The sequence below is a fragment of the Macaca mulatta genome, chromosome 2 (assembly GCF_049350105.2).
Source record: "Macaca mulatta isolate MMU2019108-1 chromosome 2, T2T-MMU8v2.0, whole genome shotgun sequence".
Taxonomy (NCBI): Eukaryota; Metazoa; Chordata; class Mammalia; order Primates; family Cercopithecidae; genus Macaca; species Macaca mulatta.
Window position 1 is genome coordinate 93,823,523 of NC_133407.1, and position 22,492 is coordinate 93,846,014.

General features: G+C 43.9%; 1 protein-coding gene across 1 annotated transcript in view; it reads left to right on the forward strand.

The window, feature by feature from the left end:
- The window catches only part of LOC114676301 (uncharacterized), a 778,104-nt gene extending 756,057 nt beyond the window's left edge, over nt 1-22,047 (forward strand). The window contains exon 8 of the mRNA XM_077991694.1: nt 20,520-22,047. The gene's annotated coding sequence lies outside the window, so the exon portion shown is untranslated. The remainder of the gene's footprint in view (nt 1-20,519) is intronic.
- The last annotated feature ends 445 nt before the right edge of the window (nt 22,048-22,492 follow it).

Here is a 22,492-nt window from a genome sequence, read left to right on the forward strand (position 1 = left end):
CGCGCCGGCCTCCCGCCGGCTGCCCTGGGGAGCGCGCAGTGCCCAGTGGTAAGAGCCGACGCGCGGGCAAATTGAGGCCAAGCTGACAAGCTCTGGCGGGTGGACCTGACGTCACAGCGGCCCGGGCCACGGCACCCATGGGGCTCCCCAAGAAGGTGCTGTGTGGGGCTCGAGTTCTCTCTGTCCGGGCTTTGCTCAAACGGCCGCATTCCCTCTCCCTCAGTCACCGACCCGCGTCAGACAAGTATAGAAAGTCTCCCGAGGCGTTGGGGCCCTCACCACTTCAGAGTCCTCTGCCTCCTGCTCCCCAGCCCAAGCCCTCTCCATGTTGACCTCGTGACACGGGAGATGGTGTCTAGGCCCCAATTTCCACCCACATCAGAGATTGTCTACCCAAGGGGATGTTTGTCCCTGTTTGTGGCCAAGTTTCAGTATTAGTGATTTCGCTTGGTTCTTCCCGATTAGAGGCCGAGGACTGGCAGGGCTGGGGAAGGCCCCGGAGCAATCTCGGATCCCTGGAATATTGGGCCCCTCTGGATTAGAGCAGGTAGGGATGGAAAGATACAGACCCTTCACTTTCCCGTTTGTTAGATAGGGATAATATATAGTTACCTCGAAGAAGATAATACAAAGTGCCTGACAAAATAGGCTTAATTGTTTAGTATGACTTTCCTTACTGCCCGGCAGACTTAGGGAAGGGAAGCAGTTCTCATGTTAGACTACAGAGAACAATACAGAAACCCCAGTCCTTTCTGGCCTTCCTGGCTCTGGACAGCGAAATTAGCCTTGTTCATACTACACTTCTTACTTCTCCAGTGCTCTCTCTGGCTTAAGGTTTGCCTAGGAAGTTATCTTGCAAACTTGCCATCCCTGTGCATCGTCCTGAAGGGAGGGATCCCGGCATTCCGGGCAGGACCCGCCCCCACCCGCAGAAGGCAGAAAAATAATTACTGTATTAAATAAGGAGCGCTGAATTCTTCCTGAGGGTTCTTATCGCTGGCGGCCAGGCCAGAAGCGGGACTGCGCCCCCACCCCCACCTCGTGACGTCAGGGCCTCAGGGCCCCGGGGATGAAATGATTCGTTTGACTGTTCCAGAAAGGGCAATCCGAACGCTTACAGGGCGAGGCCAGTGCAGCCCAGCTCCATCACCACTACCAAGCCCCAGTTTTGGAGGCTCCCGAGGCCCCTGGCCGCCCCCCAAGCCCTGTCTCCAGAACATAACCACATATACAAGTAGCCATAGTCTTCAGTACGTATATAGTCACGCGCACAACTCTCGTCACAGGAGCGCCCTTCTTCCAAATATATATAAGTTATTTAGTTTGTCAGCCACAATTTGTTGTGGGATCTGAATGAGTTGTTTCTGTTGTGTTTGTATGTTTTTGTTTTTAGACGGTCGACAAATTACAACAAATGCCTTTACAAAGCACACCATGGCTTTATTTAACCCGGTACAAGTTTCAGCGGCGATTTAAGAAATGGACTTAGAGGAGTTTTCTGGCTCTCATATTCAGCCATGGTTAGGACAGTTGTTCCAGCTTATCATTGCTGCACCAGTTCTATTTTCTCTTTCCCCTCCATTCCTAAGAATCTGTATAGCTTTTAAAAATCTTTTTAGAGTCATGTATTGCTGAGAGAATTTCTTAGAACTGTGATTTAAATTGTAGATAAGAGGAAAGATAGCCGGACAGTGGAATGTGTGTAAATGGAATAAAATTATTTGTTAGGGAAAAGCACCTGGGCATTTCTGGATTTCTGGGAGATGCACTTCTCAAATTTTCTTTCCAATTCTCAAATCAATTTGATTTATTGAATGCCCTTCTAATGGAAAGGATCCTGGAAAATAGGCCTTATGTTCTGATATTGGTCCAGGATCTCACACAGTAATGATTAGCCAATATTTTGCATGCAGTCAGTTTAGTATCAGCTCACATCCAGGTCGATTTTATCACACTTAACAGCTCAAATCTGGGTTATTGCATAACATTAGAGTTTAATCAGTCTGGAATACTAAATGGCAAACCTGTCTTCTCCTTCTCAAGGTCCTCCTCCCTTTCTCTATTTCTCCTTCCTCCCACCTCCAAGGAAACTATCTTAAAATCAAGTTTCCCTTTGAGAGTTTGTTTACCCCAACTTCTGTTAAACTAGACTAACACGCTCTCATCAGCTTTCTAAACACTGTCTCATCAGCTTTGTGAAATGGTGCAAAAACATCTTGGAATCCAAGATGGCAAAATAAACTTGAGCATATGGGGGGAAGACTGCCTTGTTAAGAAATTGATTTAAATGTTTAGCTTACACTTCAGCCTCAATGCTTCCCTTACTACCCACTCTTACTTCCCTCACTGCCCACTCCTGGTTCTTGGGTACCCCACCTCTATTAGCAAGCTGGTTCCCCCAGCATAAATTATGAATGCATATCAACAGGCTCATCTGCTGTGATAAATCAGAGGCTTTTCTCTTTTGCGCATTTCTGCTTTTATTCTCATCAAAATGTCTTTCTGCCCCATGCTAGCAGCGTCTTTCTACAAACTTACTATCCCCATATAAACTATGGAGATATATTCTCAATTGGAAAAATCAGGTAATTCCACCACCCACCCCCCCACCACCATCCAAGGAAGCCTTACAAGTTAAGGATACAAACTATTTCGTGGTTAGTTGTATGAGCTTCCAAATTAGCTGCATATAAAGTATTTTAAGATTTTTTTTTTTTTTTTTTTTTTTTTGGCTGTCACTGGCTGGCAATACTCATTTTGTGTGTGTGTGTGTGTGTGTGTGTGTGTGTGTGTTGGTTTGAAAAGCAGGAAGAAATGTAATGAATTGAGTGCTGTCAGAGATGTCTTCTGTTTGAACAATCTGCGATGGGCTGAATGGCAGGGACTCCCTCATCCAGTGCAGGTGCAGTAGAGCTGGGGAAGGGGGGAGGGGGGCTCCCTCTGTTCAGTCAAAAAGCACCATTCTCCACAATAGACCACACACTGACAGCCAGCGTGACATCAACTCACACTTTCATACTTTTCCCCCCATCCATAGTTCTGAGTTCACAAAGTGGCCATACAGTAGCCTTGGTTAGGTTCCTTTAATGAACATTTTGTGGCTCCTATGACCAACATCGAAATCCGTGGAGCCCTGGGAGGAACAAATAGATTTTTAATCGTGAGTTCCAAACCAGAATGTATAGCTATAGATATTAAAAGTAAGCTGATCTCTACATTCTCTCCCAATGCCAATGCCCACAGCAACCCCAGATGATCTGAAAACTCTGAGTTAAAAGTTCTTCTAAGACTTCTTAGGTTCCAAGACACTGTTTCCCATGTCCTGAGAGAGATCAAACAGGAAAGGAGAGAAGGCACAAATTTTATGTATTTATTTAAATGTAAGAGCACCTCTAGTATTTTATTATGCTTCATGAGAGGGTTAATCCTACAAATTAATGAACATTAAGCTTGTGGAGTGGAGTTCTGCCCCCTTTTGAATTGGTTTTACTGGGAAGAGGGGTGTGGAGAAAAACAAGAGGGTTAGGAAAGGCAGCAACTGTTTTAAAACTCTGAACAATGATGCGACCGCCGTTTGGCTGTCCTGCTGCTGCAAGGACTGGACCTTCCAAGAGTTTGTTTTATTTTGTTGAAGCCCAGGCCTTGATGCCTCAAGTTTTAAATGGAATTACTCAAGGAGGGCACACTACTAGACAAACTATTCTACTCAATTCCTTCATCCCCAACTCAGTCCCTACTCCTCTCTGCCCCCGCCCACTTGGCCACTTCTTGGTCCTGGATCTGAACATTTTAACTGAAAGAGGGAGGGGCGAGGAAAGGGCCAGGACAGTTCTCTCAGTGCCACGACTGCCCCTGGAGACATCACCGTGGCCCTGCCGCTGGCTGATTCTCCCCTGTGCCTTGACTTGCTGAAACATCTCGCTGGGGAAAATTACTCCCTACTTGCTTACATGTGTGTATTTAAAAACACATGTAGCCTTACACATGTTTCATCACGGCAACAAAAAATATCAACATTCTAGTCCCAGGAGCAAAACGTTTCAATCATTCACCTAAATACTGTTCAGTAGATGGGGGCAGGAATAGGTAGACCTCCTAGGACAGCGGTCACAATACCCCTCTCCTCCGCATGGACACCAGGAATGCGGGGTCTGGCGGTGCGTGGCGCAGGGCGAGAAGATTTGATGTGTAGGGTAAATAAAGGACAAGTTATTTAAAACCTCAAATAACACAGGAGAAGATGGTAAGAGTGCTGTGGAGCCCTTTGCTTGCTTGTGACTACGAGTCGCCAGGTGGCCCGCATTAGAGTATGCCTACGGCGCCTACTAACGTCTAGGCCTAGGAGAGGCGTCTCCCCGCCCCTCGACCCACAGCCAGCCGCCACTTGATAGCTAACGCGTCTTCCGGCCGGTACACACCCACAATTAATCTTTCTTATTAAAGCCTCCATTCTGTACCCATGGGGCGACTCAAACCTATTTAGATTTCCTTGGTTGGCTGCACAAATTTAAGTGGGCAACGAATTATAAACCTAATAACAGAGGACGAGAGAGGGTGATTTGAGTAGAGAAGACGCAAGATTCACTAGGGTCGTGAAGATGCTGCGGGCCTTGCCCACCACGGCATCTACTTCGGGTTGCACCCCAGGCTCTGAGAAAGGTAGTGAACCTCACACTCACACACTACACACAACAGGAGTACACACACTTGCACCCCTACCCCCTTTGCTCACAGGTACACTTGCGTGGAAATTGCCTCTTCCGGAGTTCTTATAAACCCCTCCCAGACAGGCAGGATTCTCAAGAGCATCGGAACCAGGGAACTTGCAGGGAACTAGGGAAGGTTTGCACTGTTTGGGATTAATTGAGAATAATTAACACTGGAGACCGTTAATCACCACTTTGCTTCTCTCTCCCTCCTTTCGGGTCTGCGGCGTCTGCCTTTTTCGCTCCCGCTGCCGGCGCGGGTATGCTGGTGAAAGTGAAGACGTCGCGGTAGCTGTCACCCAGTTCGGCTGTACTTTTTTAAACGCTCGCATATTGTTTGATTACTAATTCGAGTTAATATGATCTTTATGGCAACATAACAGTGGATAATTGGCCTTTTTTTCTGAACAACAATGTAAATCACAATCGCTTTATTATTTAATAACGTCAAACGCTTCGTTGGATTGGCCCCGACCGAGAAGACCTTTTCTTTCTAGACAGTGTTGTGGAGGAAGAACAATGAAGATCTAATTGTGGAGATTTCATAAGTTGGCTCCCGTAAATGAACAGCTTAGATATGGAAGTTCCAGCAGATGTGGGTACTATTAGCCTCTACAAGCTCTACCCCCAACCCCCATATACGCAGTCCAAACACTCCATTGGAGGACTTTTTTTTTTTTTTTTTTTTTTTTTTTTTTGGTGGTGGTGGTGGTGGTGGTCCGCAGATCCTAGCAACCACCTAAAGTTTCCAGTAGTAATTAGAGCTTTTATCGGGCTTGCTCTTCAGCCCTTTATATTGCCGATTTAGCGTTAAGGCATTAAGTCCACACACCAAATTAGCGCGACTCCCAAATAACCACAACCACTTATTCTCCCCTTCCCTCATTTTGGTGATTGGACACCAAGAGCACGGGCCTGGGACTTTTGGGGGGGGGGGGAGCGTTTACTTTGTTTTGATTTGATTTTTAAAACGGATTCGCTATCGCACTGTCTTGGAATATACTTGTTTCAGGCAGAGTTTTGCAAGGGACCTGAGCCATTATTTTGCAAACGCCTGGAAGAGCACACGAAACTCAGAGAACTACAATGCAGACGACAACGCTTAGAAGGAATGGGTCCCCGCTGCTCGAATGAAAGATTAATTACATTTGCCCCAAAAGCCCCAATTCTAACGGTCTCTATCGCGGCTTTTGCGGTCACTGGAGGACCGCTGTCTCTGGGGTCTGCAGACATCGGAGTCCTTTGCAAATGAAGAGCCCCCACCATTTGGAATTCGGGTCAAGGAGAAAGACTCTGAGCCTGCAGCAGTTTTTGTTTTTGCGTGTGCCCGCCTCTCCATTTTATTCAACTTCTTCTGCCTGTCGGGAAGCAGAACAATCGCTCCCCACCCACCCCCCTCCGCCACGTTTCTAAGATAAACAGGAGGTGCAAAATGCTTTGCCTGCACACGCGCCCTCGTGGCCCAGTCTTCCTGCCACCCCCAGCGCACCGGGCCATGCAGCTGTCTCCCAACCAGACCTGGGAGAAGACATCCCCCCTTCTCTCTTCCCACCTGCATTTAAAAACCATCGCATTGACTGCTCTAGAGTCAGGTTCACAGTTTCGGCCCTCCATGCCACCTTCCAGTTTCTTCCCAGTCCACTCTCTCTCTTTCCCAGGACCTAAAAAGTGACGGGGAGAGAGTGAAGAATTGGAGAAAGCAGCAGATTTTCAAAACGTATCCCCCCGCCCCCACCCCCCACCCCCATCTTTTAAAGTAGTATGTTGCCACAAGGAGTGGATTTGGGAAACTTTCCCTAACAGGAGTTGGGCGCAGTGTTATTCTTCTCCATGGGTCTGCTGGCCTCCCCGCCCCCGCTGGACAATGCGTGCTTTGAGACTCGGTGGCCTGCAGGCAGCGGGAGACGAGGGGACTGGGCAGCCTTCCTCCAAGGGGCCCGCAGCTGGGAGAGCGCCAGGCAGGGAGCAGAGACAGGGAGACGAGCCACGCAGGAAGGAAAACCATGAAAGTGCCATTTTTTCCCTCAGCCTACACAGAGGCAGGCTTTGAGGACCTAGGGGCAGGGCAGTTGGGGCGGGGGTTGGGGGGCGGCGTTGAGAGGTTTTGCGTGTTCTTTTAGCCCCTTTCCCCCAACTGAAACATTTTATTTTGGCACATAATTATGCACCCTAGGTTCTCCAACCTCCTTGCCCTCAATCTTGGTAACCTGGTCTTTGGTTAATAATATCACAACTCGGGGCTTTAACGCTCAGACCCGCTCCAGGCCCCAGCCTCCGTATTCTCGGAGCCCTCCACCACTGATACCTCTCACGGAGTGCGGCGCCCCAGGAAAAGGCTCTTGGCCAGGGCCTCTGGGACATTACTTTCTAGTTTGTTTTGTTTGTTGTTTTTCTCCCAAAGAGACCACCACCACCCTCATCCTCTATCAGGCAGCATTTAAGAGAGGACCTCTGAGATCGGCAGAAGCCCTCAGACGGTTGCCATATTGGTGGAAGCGTTTGTCTGATGTTTTAAAACGTATACCAAACGGGGCGTCAGGGCCACGTGCTGTGCCTTCGAAAAGCCGCCGCGGGCCCTGCCTTTCAGAGCTGCGGAAGCAGGGGCTGGCTTGGAGGGGGCGCTGAAACCACCGGCAGGCGTCAGGGGCCAGCGCTGAGCTGCAAATCTGGCCGCAGCGCTGAGTGAAGCGAATTATCTGGAGCGTGTTTGATCTGGGACTGCGTAGTCAGCTTCTGCTTTATTTGTTTGTTTGTAATCTCATATTTAGCAAGCCGGGACGGTGGCAGCAAGGGAGAAAGGACGGGATGGAGGAGGGGGCTTCGCTGTAACCACACCCCTTCCTAATGAGTTAATTTCCATACTTGCGCCTCCCGCATCTAGCGCCCTCTTTTTTTTTTTTTTTCTTCCTGACGCCACTGTGCTGTTGCGTCTTGCGCAGCGCAGACACCTCCACTCTGGATTGAAACGAAAAAGCTCGCGGTAAGAGCAGAAAATTGGTCTATTGATACATTCGCTCCGAGTGTTGATCTTGGCATCACCGGTAGCCGGTTAATTCCCCCACCCCGCCCCCGCCAGTGGGTCGCACGCGGATTGCCGAGGGCTTGTGGGCACTCAGGCAGACGCAGACAGAAACCCACATCGACTCCCGCCTTTCCCCGCCTCCAGCTGTCAGAGACCCTCAAGTCCCTTTCTTTTTTACCCAACTCCGGATTATTTTCCCCCTCAAGGTGAGGGCAGTGAGAGCAGTGAGGGCACAGTCCGCACAAAAAGGGAGAAAAAAATCGCAAACGAACGAACCAAAAGTGAAAGTTTCAAACTAGATACCAGACCTGATGAAGAAATATGTAATCTCGAACTCGAGGGAAGGTGCTGACCCGAGTGCGTACTTAAGAGAGGGAAGGAGGGAAACTGAGGTGGTGAGATTATGTCCACAGTACGGGTCGGTTAAAAGTTGTAGTAAAGAAGTTTTGGGAGGGCCCTCACTAGAAACTCAAGGCGGGTTTCAGCTGATTTAACCTGGTTTCCTACACATTTTTGCGGTGATTCTGCTCTGGAAATTGGCGAAAGAGACAGACCTTTACAATTGCTCACCGCTCCCTGCCCCCACCATCCTGCTTACTTCGCGAAGCGCATTAGGATGTGGGCTCTGGCTTGGGCTCCAAAATAGCTTGCTTGTCAATTGCGAGCTGTAGCAATATCAAAGTGAACTGTCCCAAGTAACTCTTGTCTAGAAGCTGGGAAGAAGCTTAAGCAGCTCGCTTTAATGATGATTTGTAGCTCGGCGAGGGGCACGGACAGCAAACACCCCGCAGGTGTGTGCCGTAACACCATCATCCGGACTTGAATGTAGATTACTCTGGCGATCGTTTGATCGGCTCTTTGAAACCCTTTACAATTGCCTGTGACGAACGGCCAGTCTCAGTTTTTCTCTGAATAATCCCTGAGGGTAAGTCCTCCAGGCTTTTAAAGAGCTCTAGTATTTTTTTTTTTTTTTAAAGAATAAAAAGAAAAACGTTCGATTTTAGTTTAGACCTCGTCAACTTTTAGTCGCTAACAGGCATCACTCAAGCCAGTCAATACTTAATGACCGTTAGTTACCTTTACTGTCTTCCTAGAAACCATATACATATGTGTATATATGTATGGATGTGTTTGTATGTACCTACATACATACATTGTGTTTATTAAAAGGAGAACAATGTTATTAATTTCGTTTTCTTTAGTTTCACACCTCCTTTTCTGTTTATAGAGGTGTGCATGGGTGTTTATTAAAAACTTGCATTATTATTAGTAATGCCATTGTTAATCTTGTCTTAATGCCTTCTCTGTTCTCTCTGAATTATACCTATTCAGTGGGAGTTAACTTAAAGGTTAAAGCTTTACATAGTAAAACTAGAGTTTAACCCCCTTCAACACCTTCACACCAACCCCCGTCACCAAAATGAAAATGTAGTGCTGTTCAGCCTTTAATATTTACTTAGAGTATTTACGTAAGGGGAGGGAAATGAACTTTTGTCTGAAACATACAACAAGCGGCACTTTGATTTTATAAAATAAATGTCAACAATTGCCAGGGCTTATCAAACTGGGGTAGGGGGTGGGGGTGGAAATGCAGTTGGATTAAAGGCCCATTCCTGCCACTTCAGACTACAAAGGGTTACCCATAAATAAGTGCCGAATTTGCCTATTGCAAAAGTTTTCTTGGTGCTTTCTAAGTCACAACAGGGAAGGGGGAAAGCTGTCGTTTATTATCCAGTTCTGGGCAGGAGCAGACCCCAGTACCAAGGGGCTCTTAGCTTTGGCCGGCAGAAGAGGGTAGCCTTTCAACAGCAGCCCCCTTTGTTCTCCTGATCTCTTTCCCAATTTCAAGCTTCACTTGCACATCCCAAGTTTGTGTGTTAATGACGCTATTACCATCTGGCTCGCCCTACTTTCCAAAAGATATAAATCTCCCAGCTCCATTGCCTGCATTATCATTTAAGTGCCACCATAGCCAGAAGAAAAAGATGCTTTCAAGACTCCAGATTCTCTTGCACTTACTGCCCCTGGCATGGCTCTTCCACTATATTTATAGACTATACGTTGGGGGTGGGAGTGCTCCTTGAGAGACCCGATTTCCCAAGAGCTGTCCCTCCAAACCAAAGAAGACATGCTTTTGGGTGAAAAGAAAGGCATCAAATGAATTTTCCCTTAAAACATTTTTGTTTTGTTTGCAGCAAGCAGAATAGTATGTGCCAACATACTTTTATGTGCTTGTGGCTTCCTTTCTCTCGCAGGTTTGTAAAAGTTTCGGTGCAACTCCCAGACATTCAAGATGTGCCACTCTTCAACCCTATTTTGAGCGGGAGAATAGATTTGTTTTTCTATACGAGTGGGGGCAGGGGTGAAGGGAGATAAAAAGAGCCCTGTGAAGCAACTTTTGGGAGTTGGGCATCCCTTCTAAACCCTCACTTTTAGTAGTGCCTGCATAGATGTGTAGGTGTTGTATGATTTACACACTTCTAGTTGTAGATCTAGATCCACCTCTCTCCTTCAATTCTTTCCTGGGCAAAGTAATCGGTGATTTCCATGTTTTGAGCACAAAAGTTGAAAAAATGCAACAAAAGGAGTGGGGTTGGCTTGTGCATGGCTCCACAATGACTCCATTTAACTGTCCAGGTCCGAGCGAATAGAGGAGAGCAGAGTCTGCCTCTAAACGCGTGGGCTTTTGATTCAGGCCCCTCGCTGATTTGAATAGCAAATTTCCCCTTTGCGGGTTTCTGAACTGTTCGCACTCTTGGTCCGTCATATGTGGGTGCATCTTTCTCCGTGTGGTGCCTGCTCTTCTTCCTACTGTTATCTTCACAGAGGCAAGTTCCACTAAGATAAGCCAACCCAACAGGTTGGAAGAAGAATTGGAAATATGAACTTCCCAGGATCTTAAGCGAAGCTCTTAAAATCAACAGGATTTGAGTAGCATACCCCTGCCCCCTTAAAAAAAAAAAAAAAAGTCAAACAGAGAAAGCATCTTTAAGGAAAAATATATTCTTTTTGAGGAATAACAAAATCACTTATTATATATTCCTAATACTTTGTATGAACTGAGCACAGAAGGTGTCCACAACAGTGATTAATTTATATCACACTCATGTAGCTGTCTGCATGCAAAAGCCACATTTTTCTTTCTAGTTCACTTTCCTGCTTTTTTCCCCCAAACTCAAACAAGATCTTGTTTAGAAATTTGTATCCCTACATTTTCCTCTTGAGAACATTATCGAGTTGATATGAACAAATTGCAGAGGATATACCGTTTAAGTAAGATGCACTTTTAATCACTGATCATTAAAATGGTTATGTTAAATATACTCAATTACATGCATGACTTAACTCTAACAGTACTTTCTATTCTCCCAGCTGCTCACGTATTCCTTAACGATAGTCTGTGGTAGAAACTTGATTATGCTGAATCCATACATTTCGATGGATTTCATCAGCCTAATTAATGCCTCAGTGTGGTCCTGGGGTCTGAATGAACCCTTTACTATCGTTTGAGGTTAAAGGCAGTGTTGGAATGTAGAAGGTTTTTTTTTTTCCTTAGTTACTCCCGGGGTACTTAGGGATTCCATTAAGCAAGGTGGATAGCAGTTGTTAAACAGACTATGTGAAACAAGAAAACCCATCCAAATGGTAGAAAAGTGAGGCTAATTCTTCATTCTTATTTCACACCAATACTTTTGGATTCCATAGACAATCTCCAAATACTTAGTAAAGTGGAAATTACCATCTTCCGTTATATCTTAAAACTTTACTAAGAAGGAAAAGTTGAAAATAGATTTACAACTGATGGCTAAATACATTTTGTTTTACTCATCAAGACTGTCCCTGCTCCTTCTCTTCCTGTTCCCATAACTTTTAGACTACTTGCCCCCTCAATTTCAACTTTCATCTTTCACAAGGAAGCACTCATGGCTGGTATTCAACAGAAACTCAAGTCACCCCCAAGTGGGTGACTACATTTTGTCTTTTCAGGTGTAAATTAACATTTGAATACAACTCAACCTTACTGACCCCTACCACCACCACCAATCCTTTCTCAGCAGAGTTGCAGCTAATCTGCACCTCCACAAATGGCAGCATAGATAGAAGTCAAATTTCCCAAAATCCATCCCCCAGCCGAAAGACCAAAAAGTGCTTGTATTGCCTATGAGATAAGTCCTGATATCTGCACTTGTCTAATGAAACACCTGTGGAAAAATACCTTTCAAGACATGTTTCCTTGGTGGTCAAGAAGAGATAGAGGAAGGAAAAAAAAAAAGATGAAGTATCTTGATTCTTTAAGAAATGTTCCAACTCAGACTTTGAGTCCCTGAGTACAAACTGTTACTGTTCGCCCAGCAGAACTTCCTTCATGCAAGAGATCCACTGACACAGACTGTAGTTGCAGAAGGGTAACACCATACATCCATAGAGATCTGATGGAACTGGAAGGATTTTAGACCTATAACCAAATTACTACCTTGGAACTTTGTGCTTGTTATGCTAATGTAATGATTTCTGTAGTAAGGGTATATTGCAAGGTTGGAAATTACGTTTTTATAATGCTTTGTGTAATGACAGACATTACACAGAAGAGACACATGTGCCAGGATTGGTGCACAGTACTTTTTTTTTTTTTTTTTGAGATGGAGTTTTGCTCTTGTTGCCTGGACTGGAGTACAATGGTATGGTCTCGGCTCACTGCAACCTCTGCCTCCTGGGTACAAGTGATTCTCCTGCCTCATCCTCCCAAGTAGCTGGGATTACAGGCACCTGCCAGCATGCCCAGCTAATTTTTGTGTATTTTTAGTAGAGACAGGGTTTTACCATGTTGGCCAGGCTGGTCTTGAACTCTTGACCTCAGGTGATTTGCCCGCCTCGGCCTCCCAAAGTGCTGGGGTTACAGGTGTGAGCCACCACACCTGGCCAGTGGCACAGTACTGACAAATGCTGGAGGCCATTTAAAGAGATAAATGTAGACCTAGATACGTTTCTAAAATTAAGCTGAGAATGAGCTCAGGGAACTAGATAACAAAGCAGATGCTGCTGGCCAGACCATTGCAAGGGTTAAGATGGTCTTGCAACCCCCACCTTTTCGCTGAGATCTAGTGGAGTAGCAGCATAGCACATTGCTCAATCCTTTGGGATAGATTCCTAGGGAAAGAAAAAGAGAGAATGTTTCATAAATAGTACCGCAAGAAAGCAGTCATCTCCAGCTCATGGTTTCTGTAGTGTTAAGGTTAGATTGCAGAGGGTCAGAGAAAGCAGTATTTCCTGTTGGGGGTAGAGGAGAGAGAAAGTGTGTGCAAGTATGAAGTATGTAAATAAATAAACGTTGGTTTTGTTTTGTTTTGTTTTGTTTTGTTTTTTTTGAGGCGGAGTCTCACTCTGTTGCCCAGGCTGGAGCACAGTGGCATGATCTTGGCTCACCACAACCTCCAACTCCCGAGTTCAAGCGATTCGCCTGCCTTAGCCTCCTGAGTAGCTGAGATTACAGGCTTCTACCACCATGCTCAGCTAATTTTTTTTGTATTTTGTATTTTTATTTTTTTGAGGCAGAGTCTCATTCTGCCAGCCAGGCTAGAGTACAGTGGCATGATCTCGGCTCACTGCAACCTCCATTTCCGGGGCTCAAGCAATTCTCCTGCCTCAGCCTCCTGAGTAGCTGGGATTACAGGTGTGTGCCACCACGCCCAGCTAATTTTTGTATTTTTAGTAGAGACAGGGGTTTTACCATGTTGGCCAGGCTGGTCTTGAACTCCTGACCTCATGTAATTCACCTGCCTCGGCCTCCCAAAATGCTGAGATTACAGGCGTAAACCACCACGCCTTGGCCCAATGTTTTTGTATTTTTAGTAGAGACGGGGTTTCACTATGGTGGCTAGGCTGGTCTCGAACTGCTGACCTCGTGATCTGTCCACCTTAGCCTCCCAAAGTGCTGGGATTACAGGCGTGAGCCACCACGCCCAGCCTGAACCTAAAATATTAGAGCCATATATGCTGGGGTTATCAGTACATCCCTTATATTCAGTGCTTTATGTCTCTCTGCTATGTGATTAAGAATGCAGGCAAATCATCGAACTTGCAGTATTGACCTTATGTGATTTATATCTTGGAAATCGAGGACAAGCTAGCTTAATACAGCACATTTACAAAAATTAAATACAACTCTGCAGTGTGTAAGACTGGGCTGAGGTTTAATCATTTCCCTTAATTGTAAATGAGGCAAATTCACACACTGATCAAGCATCCAAGAAGTAAACGTGTTTTCATCAGTCATCTCTCCTTAATGGATAATCAGAGGTCAGCCACTCCCAGCCTGGATATTATGTGCCTAGTTCTTACCTCCTCTCTTCCACCTCCACAAATGACAGCTGCTTTAGAAATAAATAACTTGGTTTCTGGATAGGTTTGGGGCTCTTTGGCATGACATAATTTCCAAATGTCAACTTACAGTTATGGAGAAGCCTGTGGACTATGATAATGGATAAACTCTCGTGTGTAAACAGGGGAGTTTGGAGCTAGAACAAGGTTGCCAAAAAATAGCCTCAGTGTGTTGGAAGCTTCTAAGATCTTGAGAAATGAAGCCAATTTGAAATGTTGGCTTTTTATATTAGTCCAAGTTGTCCCATTTTCTTCTAGAATTGAATAAAAGCAAAATACCTGGCCTGATGCAGTGGTTCCCTGATGACGACTGAACTAGAGGTGGTATTTCTTGATTCAGCCCAAAGATCCTACTGATGGTGGATTTAGGAGATGCAGCCTCCAACAGCTTTAGTTTTAGAAAAGTTTTACACAGGCCGAGCGCAGTGGCTCAAGCTTGTAATCCCAGCACTTTGGGAGGCCAAAGCGGGTGGATCACGAGGTCAGGAGTTCAAGACCAGCCTGGCCAATGTGGTGAAACCCCGTCTCTACTGAAAAATACAAAAATTAGCCGAGTGTGTTGGTGGGCGCCTGTAATCCCAGCGACTCGGAAGGCTGAGGCAAGAGAGTCACTTGAAAGCAGAAGGCAGAGGTTGCAGTGAGCCAAGATCACACCACTGCACTATAGCCTAGGCGAAAAAGCGAAACTCTGTCTCAAAAAAAAAAAAAAAAAAAAAAAAAAGTTTTACCTATCCATACTTTGAAGTTATAAACTGAATCTGTGTCACTTAGGTTGCTATCGTCTGATTCCCCTCTAGGCATTTCTTTGTATAAATGGGCCCATGCAGGCAAAGTAATATAACTAACTGTAATATTTAACACATAAACTCTCTGACAGAGCAAATTGATAAATCAGAGAATATTTTTACATTTGGTGTGTACATGATTCATAGTATGACAAGGTCATAAGCATTTTTAGCAGGGTTCTTCTGAAATAAATTAAGGTATTTATTACATAATCTAATCCACTAAGTGGGGTAGATTTTAGGGTAGGGCCACCCAGTAACACCTTAAAAAATACCCTCGGTGAAACAAGTCATTAGTTTAAGAGTAGCAGAGTAGTGTATTATAGATAAAAGTGGAGAGGATACAGATATGGATACAACTTCCTCATGCTCTCATGTGATATAGCGACATTTGTGTGTGGCAGATTGTAGAGACAATACTGAGAGTTCAGCAAGAAACAGTGGCATTGAGGCAGATAAATGGTTTGCTATAGTTTTATGGTTTCATGTTATTTATGATGAGATGCCATTCAGTTTCTTTTGAGCTGAAGGATTTATCTACTGCAGAAACCCTGCTCATGTTGATAGAAATGATCTAAGTCTTCAAAGGACAGGTGTTTAGTTTCAGATTTAGACTCTAAAATCCAAGCCTGAATTGCTTATTGGTTTGGGGAAGGAAACACTTAATTTGAAATTCTGATATAAACTGTATGGCAGCAAACTTAGTTGAGCCTAGAAATAGCTTTAAATCTCAGATACCAATACGCTGGCTCTTGCATTACTTATTTATGGAAGAAAAAAAAAGCAACACTTGGTCTCTAACCAGGAGAAAAGCCTATTGGAAGTATTTCAGTCATTCTCAGCAGGTCAGTCCTCAGCAGTTCTTAGAGACCACAATATTTAAAGCCGTCTGGGTGGTTCTGGTCTCATGTCATCCAAACAGCACATTTTCAAACTCAGAAATGCCAGATCGTGTTATTTCTGTGGCAGAGGGTTGCTTAGGATCTGTGACAGCTGAGATTTTCCTATCGATTATGTGACAATGCAGTTCATCTATAGAGTTTAGAGAAATTTGAAAAGCCTCCAGTGTAACAAGAAGACCCTTAATTCAAGTGCTGTGTTGTATTTAAATGCAGAAATCAAAATTCAAGTTAGAGGAAATGGAAGTGTGAATTAAATTTTGAACCCAAACTTCTGTAGTTAAATCAACCTCCTAGGAGGGCTGTGACTAATAATATAATTTGAAGTGTTACAATCGGGTAACTGGATTTGTAAACTAGGCAAGAAATCATATCTTATATAATAAATGCATATTTGGATCCATGTATGTGTTTAAAATTGCTCCTAAATTTAAAGCACGAAGTGAGTCTAAAACAGGAAAGACAAATCAAAAAGCACTCTTGTGACTGTGTGTGTGCTGGAGGACAGAGAGATGTGGTTGATTATAGAAGCACTAACCTGCAAACACCTTGAAAGATGTCTTTCAGATGTGTCTTAAGTTCTTAACTGATATAATATGCATTCATTTTTCAAATGCATTCACAGGTAAAAATGTTATTTTTTATATTGTTAATTCTTTATCTGTCACAGAAAATGTACAGGTATATGGAAGTAACTAGATGTCTAATACATTCCAGGGGCCCAGGATTTCAATCAAAAGCAAACCTGGGTAATGTGACTGTAAATCAAGGGTGCTTGAGACCATAGAAACACAAACCCAGAAGGGTTAACTGGAGGAGAGGGAAGAGAGAAGCTCCTCTGTGCAGTTTATGTTAGTGACAGGAAGAAAGGGAGCAAGAGCTAGAGCAAGCAAGCAGGCGCCCTGCAGTCCTCACACTGAAGGCATTCCCTTGTTGTGGGGGGACACATTGGGAAAACTGCAGCCTAGGCTGTGGCCTGCACCTTGCCCACCCAGCCAGCAGCTCTTCTTGCACCTGCTTATTTATTGCCTGAAAGTCATCCAGCATGTCGAAGGTGTGATTATTGACAATTTGTCAGCCTGAATTTGTTGCTGGCAATAACTTTTTTGTGAAGTTTCACTCTCAGGCACTTGAGTTTTGGGATTAGAAAAGTGGTGATGGGACAGCATTATGCTATGGTCTGCTTTTCATTTAGACACAGCCCAGGCAGACAGAAGGAAACAGAGCATTAATCCAACTGCAGTCACCCCAAAGCACAGACCATTTGGATCCAGAAGAGAAACTGGTTCTTTCTACAAGCTCTCCCATTCTCCCTGGGGCCCTTCACAGCCCTCTTTGTGGCTGTGCTTTCCCTGGTGAGCGATTATGTATAAGAAGTAGGGGGTCCTGGCCGGGCGCGGTGGCTCAAGCCTGTAATCCCAGCACTTTGGGAGGCCGAGACGGGTGGATCACGAGGTCAGGAGATCGAGACCATCCTGGCTAACACGGTGAAACCCCGTCTCTACTAAAAAATACAAAAAAAAAAAAACTAGCCGGGCGAGGTGGCGGGCGCCTGTAGTCCCAGCTACTCGGGAGGCTGAGGCAGGAGAATGGTCTAAACCCGGGAGGCAGAGCTTGCAGTGAACTGAGATCTGGCCACTGCACCCCAGCCTGGGCGACAGAGCAAGACTCTGTCTCAAAAAAAAAAAAAAAAAAAAAGAAGTAGGGGGTCCTCCATATTCTGCCCAGCCACCCCCTTATCCTTTACAAAAGTTAATGTCTTGGACCTACAATTCACTTGGGCAGCCTGGAACTGAGACTCTGAAGTTGTAAGTCTTTTGCTTTGTTTTGTTTGTTTGCTTTTTAGTTTTCTGTTTGTGGATATGGGTCCTGAATCAGCGCCCTCAAAGTTGAAACCTTTACCTTTTGGTCCAACCTCTTCCCTTCCTCTCATCGGGGGTAGGGGAAGATGGTGGCCAAAAAGCAGGCCTGTCCCTTGGATAGGGCAGCTGGGACAGCTGCTCCGGAGCAGCTGCCGTACCTCACCCTTATTTCCTGACAATCATTAAAATTCAATTTCAAAGTTTCTGTCTTTAACAATTTCCTAAGGGGCCTATGAAGGATGCCAAAAGGGTGGGCCTCCTTTCCAGTGGCAGTGCTTTGGCAGCAAGTAGATGCTGGTCAGGCTGCCGGAGGCTGTGCCCTTCTCACAATAGTCCTGTGGAGAGTGTCTAGAATGGAACACTGCAGGAACAGCTCTGGGAAAGTTTTAAGGTGGGCCAAGAAGTGGATAAGACCAGAGCTCTTCCCTTAATTAGCGTTGCTCCTGAAGTACAGCCTTCCTGGTCCTGGGGTGGAGCTCAAGTACAAACCTAGGGGAAAGTTCTCATACTTTAATCTCATAATTCCTCATTTTCTTTTCTGCTCAGCTCACCGACTTCTCAAACCTTGATTCTAAAAAGAAAAATAGGCCGGGCTCAGTGGCTCACGCCTGTAATCCCAGCACTCTGGGAGGCCAAGGCAGGTGGATCACTTAAGGTCAGGAGTTTGAGACCAGCCTGGCCAACATGGTGAAACCCCATCTCTACTAAAAATACAAAAATCAGCTGGGTGTGGTGGTGCATGCCTGTAGTCCGAGCTACTCAGGAGGCTGAGGCAGGAGAATCGCTTGAACCCGGGAGGTGGAGTTGCAGTGAGCCGAGATCGCACCACTGCACTCTAGCCTGGGCTACAGAGTGAGACTCGGTCTAAACAAAAAGAAAAAGAAAAAAAGATTTGTATATCTGAAAGTTCCCTTCTACCAAGAAGCTTTCCTTAACACCTCTTTTTCCTTTGGGTGGGGAAGTCTTCTATTGGGCTAAGGCAAGACAACTAAAATATTTTGAGAAATGGAAAAATACATGTGAATGTACAGCCTAGGTAGCTGTGCCTCATCTGCACATTTTGAGTGAAGGTTGCCCAGCAAATGCTATTCAGACTCACCCTCAGAGGAGTTTCTTATTCCCTGCTCCCAAAATTTAACATGTGATTAGTACCAAAATATGCCTCCCTTAACTAATAAATACCCTCTTGAATCTATGGAAAGGAAACGGCATTTCTTTGAAATTCTAGATGGGAGTTAAGGACTACCTGACTACTCTTGCCTTCACCTCTGAATCACGTATAACTATCTTGTTAAACACCCCCCTCCTTCCCTAGAGAGCCACTGATTGGCCCCTCAGCATACCTAGTACTTTTCCTTCTCTTCTCAAATTCTCATTCCTTACCCTTTTCTCTTTTGGAGTCCCCCAGTAAATTTTCAGAATTAAATCACGATTTTTTCGAAATGCCATGAGAAGTTAGAAAGGGAACTTTGAGACAGCACTAGAAATACACTAATAGAGAGTACTATTACAAGGCCGGGTGTGGTGGATCACACCTGTAATCCCAACACTTTGGGAGGCCAAGGCAGGTGGATCACCTGAGGACAAGAGTTTAAGACCAGCCTGACCAACATGGAGAAACCTCGTCTCTACTACAAATACAAAAATTAGTTGGGCATGGTGGCATGCACCTGTAATCCTAGCTACTTGGGAGGCTGAGTGAGGAGAATTGCTTGAACCCAGGAAGCAGAGGCTGCAGCGAGCCAAAATCACACCACTACACTCCAGCCTGGGCAACAGAGCTAGACAGTGACTAAAAAAAAAAAAAAAAGAAAAAAAAAAGTACCATTACAACTGAATGCAGTAGACAAGTCACAGTTTGGGGTATCAGCAATTAATTGCACATTTTTATACCGTCTTTTTTTTTTAACTTCATTTTTAAGATCCATTGATCCTAATAGATATAAGTTAAACCTGAAGTAAATTAGAGTAATGTTAAAGAAAAACTAGATCAAGCCTTCCTGGACTGGCAGCCCTCCTATCTTACGTAGCTCATGGTTATTTGGATAGACTTTTTCATAATACTGGTAGCAGAGACAGACCAACACCAAAGCCCCACTTCTTGTTACTTAATTACAAACCTGGTAGAATGGGGACTCCATACCTACAGAAACTAGTCAGTGCTTATTAACCACAACAGATCAATAAAAACAATTAGCTGGAGAAATAATATTAACAACATGCCCTTGTTACCATAAGACATAAGTTCCTGAGAAATTTGAAGTTTCCAATAGCACATTTCTGCTTATGTGGTACCTAAAGTTGTTTCCTGGAAGTGAAATTTGAATCATTTGCAATCATTTTATATCCTTGCCCCAGAATGACTCTGTCTTAAAGGCTTTGAATATGTCTACTAGTACGGGCTTTTAATATTCTCTACCCTAGTGAAAAGACTACATATTATAGTAGAGAAGATACTAGGTTAGAAATGCCAGCCAGGATCTAGGTTCTAGTTCAGGCATCTAACTAGTATTTTGTGTGTAAGGCAGTTCATGCTTCTGGCCTTCAGATTTTGCATATGTAAAGTAAAAACATGAGACTAGACAATCTCTTAGATTCTTCAGCCCCCACATTCTGTACTTTTGTAACATATTTGTGAATTTTCAACCTAAGAGAAGAGCCAGATCCATAAATTTCTGAATAAAATACTTACTTATTTCATAGTCCTTTTAGTAAAAATGTATGCAAAAGACTGAAAAAATGATTTTTGTTCTTCTCTGGGAGAGATTCTGAACTGGACTGGAGGAAACCAAGCTAAGAGACTTGACATTGTTTTCTTTTGTACAAATGAACCATTGCCTTATACTTTAACTTTTTTTCCTTTTCAGATCCAACTTAGAAATAATGTTTCATTCAAGATAAGGCTCGTGGTTTAGGAGATTGTGACCTGGCTTGCATCATTCTAAGACTTCTATCATCGGTTTTCAAAACCCAAGGAGGACCTCATTCTCTGTGTGATAGTTCCTCATGCTTTGCCAGCCACTGGGTCTTTAAGGAAGCTTGCCAAGAGTTCCCAGCTGGGAAGGACAGTTCGAGTTCATCATAGACAGTGAGCTGGCACCACAGTTTAAGTGACTCACCAACCTGGTTGTCCACTTCAAAATGTCAAGAACCGCACTATCTAATTGAAAGAACTGTGTTTTAGCAAAGTGTAATTGGATCGCATGGCAAGATCATCTCAAACTATGTCTCTGACCTTGCCTTTCAGTGGCTGTTTGGAGCACAAGAGGAGAAAGGAAATGATTCCTGAATTACATATTGCTTTTAAAAATTAAGATTAATTAGTGGCCGGGCGCGGTGGCTCAAGCCTGTAATCCCAGCACTTTGGGAGGCCGAGACGGGCGGATCAGGAGGTCAGGAGATCGAGACCATCCTGGCTAACACGGTGAAACCCCGTCTCTACTAAAAAACACAAAAAACTAGCCGGGCGAGGTGGCGGGCGCCTGTAGTCCCAGCTACCCGGGAGGCTGAGGCAGGAGAATGGCGTAAACCCGGGAGGCGGAGCTTGCAGTGAGCTGAGATCTGGCCACTGCACTCCAGCCTGGGTGACAGAGCAAGACTCCATCTCAAAAAAAAAAAAAAAAACAAATTAAGATTAGTTAATAAATACTTGGTTTTATGTTCATTCCATTGTAGGAACTTAATGATTATTACAAAACAGTCAAAATAGGTCATAGCAAAATGAACATTTAAGATTAGGTTAAAACATTCCTCTGAAATTTTAGTATTCACTTTTGAAGCATCAATTACTATATTATATGAAAAATGATATTTGAATCAAAGACATTGTTTTTTCATATAGCCACTCCTTTCTAAAATGCAAATCCACCCTCCCCTCACCCATGCTTTATTATTTATACATACACACACCCACAGACACACACAGAGCCGGCACCCAAATGGTAGAGGAGGTCCTTTCAAGACTTCTAGGACCTGGATCATGTAAGTAGTAGATGAGAAAATGAAGTAAGAGGTATAGAGCAATAACAATAAAAGTCAATGATTTCATTTTACAAAAAGTCATTGTGTAGTACTCAGATATTTTTAAAAGCAAGTATTATTATGACTCAAGTATATCATACTTCTAAATTATTATGATTCTCATCTAATTTCAAGCCACATATAGGAGCCATTTGAAAGCATTTTGTATTACAACCTATCAACAAAAATCAACTAATAGTTTTATAATGTGCATAAATTTACCCCATGGGGAATTAAAATTTTTATATGCAAGTATTTCTATTGTTGTGAGACTTTAGGACAAGACAACATTTGGTATTAACATAGAATAATATTCTATGGCTTTTTTAGCTTTAATGTTCATTACTCTAAAATAAAGTACACGTGGTAATTTTTTCTTCCTGGTGTTCTCTTATTATACATAGAGTATTTTCGTTTGTTGTTTTTAATGTATACATTATTTTTATTAAGTCATTTGGTAAAAGATAAAATATATACTAATAGACTCTTGCTTTTCTCCTAATTTAATTATTTCAAGTCAAGCAAAATTGGGCACTTTTCTTTCAGGAAAAAAAAAATATTGAGCATGATTTTGAGGCAAAATGATTATTTACAGCATCTTTTCTCTAATAGACTAACATTTATGATGAATCTTATTTCAAAGTTGATTATTCTCAAAGAAAAGTGGAGATATTAGAATTTCCAAGTAAATTGCATTGTTTTAAAGAGTACTTTAATGCATTGTTCACATTGTTGCCAGCTATTGACCAAAAAAGAGAAGAAAAAAGAAACAAAAAAAAGTAGTATCTGCTCCAAATGTCAAGTTTTGCAGTTTGAAAGA